Genomic DNA, 13,205 nt, shown 5'->3' on the forward strand with positions numbered 1-13,205 from the left:
TGATGAATTTTAAAAGTCACTCTAAATTTAGGTGTCACAATTGAGATTTTAATGAAATCCTTTAAAATCTAGGTATTCTCAATAACTAGTGAATTTATAAAAAAATTATTAATAGAAGGATTTTAAAATATTTGGATGGATTTCAAGCTTAAAAATACATGTAAGCAAATCTTTTGAAATTTCACTATATTTGATAAGATTCTTATGAAATTTGTAAGAATCTATTCAGATTAACAAAATTCATTATAATTTATAACCCTTTAAAATTCATTAAAATCTTAATTGAGAACACCAGATAAATTAAATTAATTTGGCCCAAATAAATATAGAATAAACCTTATATCAACAATTTCTCATCCTCTCCCTACCAAGTTTCAAAAGAACGAGAGAAGACGACGCCCTCTATAATCTATTTTCAGTTTCTTTATGTAACAGGACAAGTGTATTTTATACACTTATTTAGACATTTAAAATTGAGTATTTGTTGAAAAATTGGATGAAACAAGGCTTAATCCTATATATATGCCCTCGTTTGATTCTCATTCTTATAAGAATGAGAATGAAAAATATAGTCGTTATAGGACCCACATAAGGGAGTAAAAGTCAAATATAGTGGCTTGTTGTGATGGATAACGGTCATATTTTATATTTTTTTGGTCAAAGAATGAGAAACAAACGGGGCAATATTGTTTGCAGGTAACAATCGATGAAAGATGCGAGAAAAGGAGAACAAGCGAGAAAAAGGGCTGATTTCATCAAATGCAAGTTAGAGGACTAAAATGCAACACTTCAAATGTTAAGCACAAATGAAAAATGAAGATTTGAGATGAAATGACTCCATTAGAAAGAAGAATTGACAAATGGTACAAGAAAAGCGTGAAGAAAGACGAAAAAAAGGACCTTGGAGAAAGTTCGAGGACCAAGTTGCTAATTTGGCCCCAAAAACAACCCAAGGCTCACGCCCTAAAATACACTAGGCACGCGCCTCAAGGTAAAACGCGAAAAAATTCTAGTTTCCTTATTTTATTTTGGCAATGAGTCTTTTAGGGACCATATAAATAGGAAAACTCGTCCAAACCTAATTTGGATTAGATGGCAAGCCGATTTTGAGGAGAACTAGAGAGAAACACAATGAAGAACAAATAATTCATTGCTTGGGTTCGGATTTGAAGGAATCGATTGAAGAATTTCAGATTCTATTCATATTTCAATGATTCGGGTGATGACTTTCTTCCATTTTTCCTATATTTCCTACATTAATATGTTAGGCTAAATATTTTGTATATTAGATGGATGACAAAATTGGTTGATTCTTAGTTTTTAATTCAAGACCTTATGATTTTATCTTAATTCTTACGTTGTGATTCCTTTAATATGCATATCTATATTGTTTTAATGTTTACGCACCATTAGGATAATGAATTGCTTATTCGTAGTGTTGGAAAGTTCATAGTAGGTAGAACATTGTTATTGAAACACATAGACAATGAATGTTAGAAATAATATTTGTGGCGTGTACGATCATATGTGATAATCCTACACGTCAATGCGTGTTTGCCATATGAATTCGGACTAGGAATAAGATCGTCTCATGGTAATCATAGGTTTATTATATCTTGAGAAAGAATAATAAATAAAAGTGAAATTATCGATCGTCACAATTGCATAAGTTGATATAAATGTCATAGGTTGAGAATTAGAACTAAAAGTTGATCAGCGGCGTCGAAAATCCAATACGTTTACTCATTTGAATTTTAAAACAAATTCTTGTTAATTTTATAATGTTTAGTTATAGAACTTAATTAGCTATTCAAACAAATATCAACTATTGGTTACTAACACGAATTTAATTATATCAAATACATTAGAATTAGACCCTATTTCCTGTAGAACGAAAACTCTTTCATCACAATTATTACTTGTATAACGAACCCGTATGCTTGCGGGATTTTGACGAACATAACAGATCCGTCTCTTCATTTTCTTCATACTAATGGTCCAATATTCATTATTTAGTTTCAACATTTATAAAACTTCAATTCAGTATTCATTAGGCCATTGATTGAAAGGTAATTAAAGCCATAACTTGATGAGAGTTGGCTATAAAAATGGGTTTGGTCCCTAAACTCAAACACCACCAAAAATACAAGATACACCATCAAAATTCAAGTGTTGATAGCTTGGAAGTACCATTACCTGAAAGAAAGAGAGTGTTTGGAACATTATCAATGGTTGGAGGTATGAATCGAATTCTTGGAATTTTCAGTTTTTTAATCTAATTCGCTTGCGCATAATTGTTTATGATCAATTTTCAGTCTAACATTTGGTATCAAAGCCATAATCTAACCTCTACCTTGATGTTTATGGAGTAATCTGCAAAACAACTTTCTCTTCTCTAACCGAATTTTGTAGTTGAAAGTAAATTCGAATTTCTCCATGAAATCACTTTTCTAAACTCTGTGCGTCTTCAAACTTAAGTTTTGATGGAGAGAAGATTGAATTTGAGGCGGGTTCTGATCGGGTTGATTGCAACCCGTCCAAAGGTTGAAGAAGACTTCCTATTGGTTCTAATTCGTAATCCTTTAATCCTTGCCCTCACTTATTGGTCTTGAGCCGATTAAAAAAAATCATATCCATTTTAATTGGGCCATATTTGTAAGGGCTTTTGAAAATGTTGAATGTGCCGTTTCCTTGGAGTCAATTGTTGGACCTACTAGATTATTTATCATATCCAATTATTTATTGGACCATAATCCATGTGTGTTTTGCTCATGCAATTATAAATTGGGTCATATCCTACGCTATTCGTTGGACCAACTCGTAGAATTCAAACATGCAGTTTTATTTTTGGGCCAATTATGCAATTTAATTCTTAGGCATTTATTTTAATTTTGCATATGATAATTATTTTTGGAATAATGTATGCAATTTTATGATGTATTAAACTATGAATTATGCTCATATATAGTTTGCACAAGATAATTATTTTAAATTATTTTATGCATGTAATGTCTATGAGAATATTTTGTGCATAAACATAACTTGTTAGTTTAAATTATGCTATTTAAATTATTCTCATATTATATTAATTGTTATGCATAAAAGGATAATGTCTAGTGATCTGTATAATTTTATTTATTTAAGGATTAGCCATAGCATCTTTAATTAAATGAAATTATATATTAAGATCGGGATCACAAAAGGATTAAAGATGTTAGATTGTAATTAATTATACTAAATATAATGATTTTTATCCCACAGGAATTTTTGTTATATTTATATGATTAATTAGAATAAAATATCAAACTATTTTATAATATGCCCACAGGAATTATGAATAAGTACATAATTTGATAGTTTTATTATAAGGTTTACCTTGGGATGGGATAGAAAATTGAATTGATTTCATATGAATTAAGTGCATAATTTGATAATTCTATTATAAGGAATAATTGGATATGGTTGAATTAAAAATTTAGCCCACATGCAATTTTTATGTCATTATATTCAATTTCAGCATGATTTACATTGATAAAACATGCAATTTATTCAATTAAGCCTCAAGTTAGCATAAGCAATTTTTAATTTTATGCAGCTTCACAACCTGCTAATTTCTCTAATATTCCTTATAATATTCCCGAATTAAAGGGTGACAAGTATAAAGAATGAAAGGAGAGAATTCTTCTTCTTTAGGGTGGATGGATATTGATTATGCTATTAGGAAAGACGAACCACTTAAAATCACTGATACCAGCACTGCAACAGACATCGCGCTCTATGAAAAATGGGAGCAATCTAATCGCCTCAGTGTGATGTTCATAAAGACTAAAATTTCTCCTGGTATATGTGGATTTGTAGATCAGCATGACAAGGTTCGTGACTTGATAAAGGCCATGGATGATCAATTCGTTACTTCAAACAAGGCACTGGCAAGTACCTTTATAATGAAGTTCTCATCCATAAAGCTCACCAGTGTGAAAGGTATGCGTAAGCACATCGTGCAAATGAGAGACATTTTGTCTCAACTTAAGAAACTCGAGGTTGAGATGTTTGAATCCTTCCTTGTGCATTACATTTTGAATAGTCTCCCTCAAGAATATGGACCTTTCAAAATCTCATATAACACACATAATCATAAATGGTCAATTAATGAATTAATGACTATGTGTGTTCAAGAAGAATAAAGACTAATAATGGAACAAGGTAAAAGTGCAATGTTGACCATAACTCGTAAGAACGGAAAATCTCAAGCCAATCAGAAAGGGAAAGGTAAAATCCCATCCCAAGCTGATATTAAAAAAGAGGGCTTAAAAGAGGCTAAGTGTTACTTCTGTAAAAAGAAGGGACGCATGAAGAAAGATTGTGCCAAATTCAAAAAATGGCTTGAGGATAAAGGTAATCCAACCTCATTGTTTGTTATGAATCTAATATGGTTAATGTAAATGTTAACACCTGGTGGATTGACTTTGGATCTACAATCCATTTTGCCAACTTCTTGTAGGAAGCCAGTAGGAAGTGGGCAAAATATCTTATCCAGAAACAAGATGAGCTCATGCGTGGAGGCTATAGGGACATGCATTTTAACTTTAAGTAGTGTTTTTTTTTTTTTGAAATTAGATAAGACCTTTTATGTTCCAAGTTTTTCATGAAACTTGATTTCTATTTCTAGACTTGTACCCTTGGGATATTCCTTTAATTTTTCAAACACGTCATTCAGCTTATTATATAATTCTGATTGTCTTGGGAATGGTACTTTTTCTGATAGTCTTTATTGTATTAATTTACAAAATAATGTCACATATAGTTCAATGCATGTTCATACTGACACTAAGCCGTGTAATATTAAGGAAAACTCATCTATGTTGTGGTATTGGAAATTAGGACATATCTTTATAGATAGAATCAAAAGATTAATGAATGATGGGATACTTAGTGTAAGCCCAAAAATGACTAACCAAGAGGGGGGTGAATTGGTTATAAAAACTTTTTCGAAAATTAATCCAAGATTTAAACTAATATGATAGCAAATGAGATAACTAAACAAATTGACACAAATACTAAATAGATAAATTCAAATAATAAGAGCAAATATAAAAACAATAAGTAAAAGGGAGAGAGGATGCAAACGATATGTTATGGATGTTCGATCCAAACACGATCTACATCCCTTGCTACCAAACTCTTCGTTACAAGCAATGCCTTTTTCACTATGTTGATTGATTTATGGTGCAATCTAACTGTTACAATATTTTTGATGACTTACAAACAAGGAGCACCGATCCTTTACAACGTTGAGCTTTATAGGACCTCAACACGACCTACACTATTGAGTTTTATGGGACCTCAATATGACCCACACGGTGACTTACAACAAGGAGCACCAATCCTTACACAACGTTGCGTTTTCCGGGACCTTAACACGACCCACAATAAAAAACAAAGAGAAAAAAAATATTACAAGTGAAAACTTCTCTCTTATTAAATGATACAAACACAATTAAGTATCAAAAGAGAAATAAGTTCAACACTTCAATAAATAGTAAGAAATGATAGTTCAAGTGTTGGATGAAAAACTTTGATGAATATGATAATTAAAAATTAGATTCAATCAATTAAAGTGTTTCAATGAGAAAATTATGAAGAAATAAATGCAATGTGAATTCAAATAATCTTCTTCAAGAAATATCTCTCTTTTAATGAATAATTGTAACAAATCAAGTGCTAAGAAAGAAATGAGAAACCTTGATGAATATAATGATTTTACAAGTTTAATTCAATCAATCAAAGTTTTTCTATGAGAAAATTAAGATGAAATAAATACTAGGTAAGATCAAAAATATCTTCTCAAAAAAAAAAAAAAAAAATCTCTCTTTTAATGAACGAATATAATAAGTTATGTACAAAGAGAGAAATAAGAAACGTTGATGATTTTACAATATGAAGAAGTTTAGAAGTTTGTGTAATCTAAGCACAAAGAACTTCTTCAAAAATATATTTCTCCTTTAAGATAGATATAAATAAATTAAGCACAAGGAAATAAGAAAACTTTGACGAGAGAAATGATTCAAGAAGTTTGATTCAACAATCAAAGTTTTCAACATGAAGAAGTAGAAAAGTTTATGCAATGTAAGTACAAGTACTTCTTCAATAATATATCTCTCCTTCAAAATTGATATAAATAAGTTAAGAACAAGAAGAGATGAAAAATTTTGATGAAAGAAAATGATTCAAGAAATTTGATTTCAACAATCAAAATTTTTGCTATGAAGAAATAAATAAAATGGCGGAATTGCCATATATGAAATTGAGCACAATTTTGCAAAGAAATAACCCACTTGTTTCTCGAGAAGAGATGGGAAACATGCTCAAATAAAAAATAAAAGTCAAGCCCAAAGAAGATTTTTCACAAATATATCTCACAAGAAAACTCTCTTCATTATTGTCTTGATGAAGAGAAGTGAAGTGGTATTTATAAAAATCAAAACGGAAAGTTTCTGACCAAGCGGACGACCCTACCGGACGTCCTCTACGTACCGAACAACCAAACTACCTGTTACCGGTTGGAAGTCACAACAGTAAAAAATTTGACCGTTGGCGTACCGAACGTTCGGTTGATCGTTGACCGGATTGTTGACTTCTTTTTTTTTATTATATATATTAAAGAATCATGGTCTAACTTCAAGTATGACTTTTTGAAAAATCACTATTACATTTTTTGCCAAAAGGAAAACATTTTATGCAAGTGGTAGTGAAAATAATTTTTCGTGCACAAAGTGATTTTTGAGCTATTGTCATTCATTACTAAATATCAAAGTGTTATACCTTTATATATGATCGAGGATGCATATTCTTTGATTTTTATTCGAAGTTTCTTTGACGTTTAACTCTTGAATTTCTCATCTCGATTTTTCTTTGATATCGTCTCGTACGCTCTTCATTTTGATCTTTCTTTGTAGGCATCTTTCAAGCTTTAGTCTTGAATGATTTGGCTTGAATGCTCGTCTTTACTTGACTTTCATGGAGCACCTTTTGCAAAACTTTCGATAGCAATAGCGATCTTTTCATCCTTAATTAATCAATTAGTTACAATAGCTATAACCACTAAAATATAATCGTTAGTAAATAAAATTAATCTTGTTTGTTATGATCAAAACATTGAGGATTAAGTCAACCATAGGTCAACACTTAGTACTCTAGATTTCACTAATTTTGACATATGTGTGGACTACATTAAGGGAAAGCAGACCAATAAGTCCAAGAAAGGTGCCAATAGGAGTTTGGACATATTAGAAATCGTACATACTCATATATGCAGTCCAAACATGGACTCAAATGGTCAGAAATATTTCATCACCTTTATTGATGATTACTCGTGATATATGTATCTCTACTTGCTTCATAATAAAAACGAAGCATTGGATACTTGTAAATCTTTTGAGGTTGAAGTAGAGAAACAGTGTGAGAGGCAGATTAAGATCGTAAAATCAAATAGAGGTGGAGAATATTACGGTAAATACACATAGGATGGACAAGCACCCGGTCCGTTCGCTGAGTTTCTTCAAGAGCATGAGATAGTTGCCCAACACACAATGCCTGGTTCATCAGACCAGAATGGTGTAGTAGAAAAAAGAAACAAAACATTATTGGACATGGTGCGGAGCATGCTTAGTAGCTCCAATCTTCCTAAATTCTTATGGATTGAAGCACTTAAGACTGCAATGTATATATTAAACCAAGTTCCAACAAAGGTTGTCCCCAAGACACCATTTGAATTATTGAAATGTTGGAAACCATGTGTACGACATATGCGCGTTTGGGTATGTCCGTCTGAAGTGAGGATTTATAATCCACAAAAGAAGAAGTTGGACCCAAAGACCATTAGTGGGTATTTCATTGGAGTGTATTCCTAGTGATTATGAAGTGTATCTACAAGAACTTGACCACAATATTGGAGCTGAAAATGATCCCAAATCATTTTAACAGGCCATGAGTTGTAAAGAATCCGAATTATGGTATAATGTCATGAAGGAAGAAATAAGTTCTATGAAGAGTAATAGAGTTTGGGATCTTGTTGTGTAACGCCCCAAAAATTTTAGAATAAATTTATGTTAAGGGTTAGGATTTTGTAACACCACGTGCTTTATTTGCGAAATTATCATGCCTTTTTATATTAATCTCATCAATGTTGTATCTATTATTTATTTGATATAATCATTTTCCCCGTGACTAATTATATTTTTTTTAACGTGAAATGCTTGTGACTTGTTTAATATTTCTCACATTTATGACTAGCTATATTTTTGGGCAGATTTTATCTAGTCATGCCCTTGAAAGTCTCCTTTACATTAAGTAAATTTTTCATAATATGCTAGATTAATGGTAAGGCACAATTTTGGGCCTTTGACAAAAGATTCAACGTCCCAATTAAAGTTAATTTCTCCTATGTGTACACGTGATTAGCAAGAGGTTGCATCTTTTAAGATAATTAACACACTGTTATAATATTTTATTATATAAGAATCACGTTTATTATTTGAAAATGATTGAATCATAGGCACTCCTGCCTTTCCAATTTGACATCCACTATAGCAAACAATAAAAAATAAAAATCGGCTTTTCTTCTATTAGTGGACACGTGCATTTTTCATAATTTGGCAAAGTAGTATGTGGAGAAAACTATGAAATTGTAATTGGTACAGACAAATTTAAGGTGTTATTTAAGTAAATAAGATAAATATTAGATTTTAAAATTAGTCATTTCATTTTATATGATTCACACGTGCAGTATGTATATGTATCTATGTATACCCCACCCAACATACAGTTTATCATCTAATGCAAATCCAATTAAGCATAAATTGAATTTAAGTGAGTGCATAACTCGTTAAATTCGGTACTGAGTTAAATGATGGCATTTAGTTGACTAATTAGCAAAAACGTAGCCATAATTGATTCCTTTAAAAATTAGAATTGGATAAATTGCCTGACTTTCAGGCACGTGAACAAGTAAAAAGGCAATCAAAAAAGTTAGCCGTTTTATGTGGAAAACGTGTAGAATACAATATAAATATTATGGATTACTTTGAGTAGAACATAAATATAGTCACGGCAAGAGAGAAGGAATTTGGGGACGTGAATTTCTTATTTTTTGCCAACAATTATTTTCATCTAATGAGGTAGGATACTATGTGCAAATTGTCCCATTCTTTTAATATTGTAATTTTTCTTACGTGATTTATTTCATGAAATGTTAACTGACCTGTAGGTCCCTATAAAATGAAATGTGAGATCGCCTTCAGGTCTTCTCAAATGTTTTAGAGTATTCAATTGATCACCGATTGCTCTTGATGAAATGATGGTATGAAATGTTATGAATTCATGTTCTAAAAGTTATCGTATTGTTTTGGACGCACGTATCCTACTAAGTATAAATTACTCATTCCTTCAATCTTTAACGTTTCAGGTTAGTGTAGGTCAATTGGATTTGTGGTGAAGTTGTGATGCGGGCTGCCAACAGGTGTTCGGAAAATGAAAAATATAATTTTTTTTTACAGTCTTTAAATTTATTAGTTGGATTTCTTAAAAAACATGTGATTTAATTTGTTTGCTGATCACGTATATTTCTGTGATCTATGAATGTTCCAGTATTTTGGTTTATTTAAGAATTTTATTCTTAACGTTTGGTACTTAAAATAAAGAAAAGTGAGTTTTGGTAACGCTCCACTGTTGATGAAAATTTGGGGCGTTACATCTTGAGTTGCCTAGTGGTGCCAAAGTCATTGGTTGTAAAGAGATCTTTAAGACTAAGAAAGACTCTCTAGGCAATATTGAAAGATACAAGGTGAGACTTGTTGCTATGGAATTTACTCACAAGAGGGAATCGATTACATGGAGACCTTCTCTCCGGTATCTAAGAAAGATTCTCTACGTATTATTTTGGTATCAGTAGCCCAATTGATCTTGAATTACAACAAATGGATGTGAAAACAGTATTTCTCAATGGAGATTTAGAGGAAGAGGTATATATGAAACAATTTAAAAGATTCCTCTCTAATGATGGTGAGCACTTGGTCTTAGAGCACTTGGTCTGTAAGCTTAATAAGTCTATATACGGTATGAAACAAGCATCTCGTCAATGATATTTATAATTTCATGGAGTAATTTCTTCATTTAGATTTGTTGAAAATCCCATGGATCAATGTATATACCAGAAGGTTAGTAGGAATAAGATCTGTTTTCTTGTTTTATACGTAGACGATATTTTACTTGTAACCAATGATAAGAGTTTGTTACATGAGGTGAAACAATTCCTCTCTAAACATTTCGATATGAAGGATATGGGTTAGACATCTTATGTCATTGACATTAAGATTCATAGAGACGGATTACGACGTATTTTGGGTCTGTCTCAAGAAACCTACATCAACAAAGTTTTAGAGAGATTTCGGTTGAAGGATTTTTCACCAATTGTAGCTCCCATTGTGAAGGGTGATAGGTTCAATTTGAACCAATGCCCCAAATGATCTAGAAAGGGAACAAATGAAGACCATTCCATATGCTTTTGTTGTCGTATGCTCAAGTCTGCACAAGAGTCGACATTACATTTGCTATAGGAATGTTAGGACGATATCAAAGTATTCCAGATATAGACCACTGGAGAGCAACAAAGAAAGTAATGCGGTACCTTCAAGGAAAATCAACATCAAGGTACATCTTTATGATGGCTGGTGGAGCATATCATAGAGGAGTGCGAAGTGAACCTTAATTGTTATTTCCATTTTGGAAGCCGAGTTCGTTTCTTTTTTTGAGGCTACATCGCATGGTGCATGGATCAAGAGTTTCATATCTGTGCTTAAAATTATAGATTCCATTTCTAGGTCATTGAGAATTTACTGAGACAATTTGGCTTCTGTCTTTATGGCTAAGAATAATAAAAGTGGTAATCGAAATAAATACATCGACAATAAGTATTTAGCCATAAGAGAACGTATTAAAGAAGAGAAAGTGGTCATTGAGCATGTATGCACTGAATTGGTGATCGCTGATCCTTTGATTGAAGGCATGCCACCGTTGAAATTCAAGGATCATGTGGAGAAAATGGGACTTGGTTCCACTATGTAATGGTATATACAAAAATTTTGTACGAAACTCTTATTTGTTTTGATATTTTCTCATATGCACGCGCGCTTTTATTTGAGAGAATATATCTTTGTAGGACCAATAATAAGACATGATTTTTTCATTAAGTATTGTTACCTTATGAGAAATAATTCTCAAGAAACTAAATGCATTATAATACATAGAAGATTATACTCGTTATTAAAGGACTCATCGCCATGATTCATTTGCTTGTTTCTTAAGGAGGACAATCGATGGAATTCAGTCGAGACATTTAGTTGAATGTATAGACCAAGTGGGAGAATGTAAGAAATCCGTCTCTCCATTTTCTTCATATTGATGGTCCAACATTCATCATTCAGAAAACTTCAATTTAGTATTCATTAGGTCATTGATTGAAAGGTAATTAAGGCCATAACTTGATGGGAGTTGGCTATAAAAGGGTTTTGATCCCTAAGCTCAAACACCATCGAAAATACAAGATACAACATCAAAATTTGAGCATTGAGAGCTTGGAAGTACCATTACCTAAAAGAAAGAAAGCATTTGGAACATTATCAATGGCTGGAGGTATGAATCGAATTCTAGGAATTTTCAGTTTTTTGATCTAATTCGCTTCCACATAATTTTTTAGGATCGATTTTCAGTCTATTCTTTGTTCAATTTTTCGTGTTTCTTTTTAGATTTTTGGATACCATATATTACACCAGTAAGCCGAAGGTAGATGGGAGAAGGTAGACGAGACATTAGGGGATTCCTCTTAACAATTTTTATTTTTATTATTATTTAAAAAAAATCAAAACTAACTGAAAAACTAGGTTAAACTGCAATTCGGTTGCTGGTTTAGTTTGTGCCGTCCGGATTTCTGGTTTTTGAGCCGATTTTTAAATATTTTAAGCATCAAACGGATTGGTTATCCATTCGGTTCCCATTTTTATGATCGAACCAGCTGGTTGAATTCAATTTTCATAACGTTGATAAATACTAAAAAAAACAACCAAGAATTGGAAGAACTCTCCAATATTTTAATTTCAGAGGGTTTTTGGTTGTGATTAAAATTAAATTTTTTTAAATAGATTGTGATAGAAGTTTTTAAAATGTGTGGTTGAAAAGTTGTGGGACTAATGAAAAATGTGGTTAATATTGATTATTTGACTTTGATTTACCTAATGAGTCTACTATTGGATTTGAACCAATGATTCCCACCGTATAAAAGCAATACTCTAACCACTGAGTTAAGTATCTAAAATAATTAAATTCTATTTTCTCTCTTTTTTTTGTCTTTCGTTCAAAAAATCTGTTAATACTTCATACGAGACAAAGCATGTTGCCGCCAGAAGCACAACCCCGTATTTCTTCTAGAGAATCTCCTAATTGTTCCAGATTCCAGGATTTGTCGAACAAAACAACAATCTAATTATATCTCTCCTAGAAGTTGGTTAGCTACCTCTCATTTTGTTCTAGGATTCTTTTTCTTCGTAGGTCATTTGTGGCACACCGGCCTTACTAATGACTAAATTGGCTTAATTGGAACCCATATTGTAACTAGCATTTGCTGCTGCTGCCTCTTTCTGGGATTCCATACCTTGGGACTTTATGTTCATAATGATGTCATGCTTGCCTTTGACCTCGAAGTGGCTTTATTTCATTATATTCCATCCATATCCCAATTCCATTGAAATTTTAATGAATTTAAAAGAAAGTGTATTGAGAAGTAATTTTTATGGAACTTGAAAGGAATTGGAACGGAATAATATCGATTCATACAGAAGAAAAGGTTCTCTATTGATTCAAACATTGTACCTATGGGATCTAGCCAACCTTCCTGCAAGAGATCTTTTCTTAACATCAATTGTGTTGGGACTAGATAGAAATGAGAACTCACAAAGTTTATGGCTGACCGATATTGCTTATCATCATCTAGCTATTGCATTTATTTTTCTTGTTGCTATTTGAGAGTTATCCAACTTGAGTTATGAGTACGAATGGTTTCTTTTTCATTCAAAATGTAATTTTAATCCAAACCAAACAAGATCCAATCATAAATAAACAACCTCCCTCTTACATGCACTATTGTGATAATAAGT

The sequence above is a fragment of the Olea europaea genome, chromosome 18 (genome assembly GCF_002742605.1).
Source record: "Olea europaea var. sylvestris chromosome 18, O_europaea_v1, whole genome shotgun sequence".
In the NCBI taxonomy this organism is placed as follows: domain Eukaryota; kingdom Viridiplantae; phylum Streptophyta; class Magnoliopsida; order Lamiales; family Oleaceae; genus Olea; species Olea europaea.